This window comes from Penaeus monodon, chromosome 29 (genome assembly GCF_015228065.2).
Source record: "Penaeus monodon isolate SGIC_2016 chromosome 29, NSTDA_Pmon_1, whole genome shotgun sequence".
NCBI classification, from domain to species: Eukaryota; Metazoa; Arthropoda; class Malacostraca; order Decapoda; family Penaeidae; genus Penaeus; species Penaeus monodon.
The window spans coordinates 11,084,343-11,084,830 of NC_051414.1; positions in this window are offsets into that span (position 1 = coordinate 11,084,343).

The following is a 488-nucleotide window of genomic DNA, read 5'->3' on the forward strand; positions in this document are numbered from 1 at the left end:
TAACAAACACACGACCAGCAGCCGCCAACCACGCACCTCAGCCGATCGCGCAAGTCGTGTTTTGTGGTCGGCCCGACAGCACGGTGCCAATTTTGCTTGATGGATCCTTTTATTTCCCCCGAGAGGTTCATTTAAAAAAAAGATTGCGGAAGAACTAGTTTAAATACAGGGTTCAGGGGCGCGAGTTAAGTCCCCGGTTCTGATCCTCCTGTAATGCTCAGGATTATACTGCCTTGTTTTTTTTTATGTTGGACCGGGGACCTGTCTTTGGTGTTGGTTTTTTTATCTTCGGGCCTGGCTTTTGGGTTTAATTTTTGGTTCTTGCGGTTCTTTCCTGGCAGGGTCTTATTGTCCCTGTCTGGCTGGTTCTGCCTGGCTTTGCTCTCCCTGTGAGTCTTTTATCTTTTATGGTTTTATATGGGTGAGCGACTTATTCAACCTGCCTCGTTATCACCCTTTCACTGCTTTTCTTTCTATGTTTCAGTTTT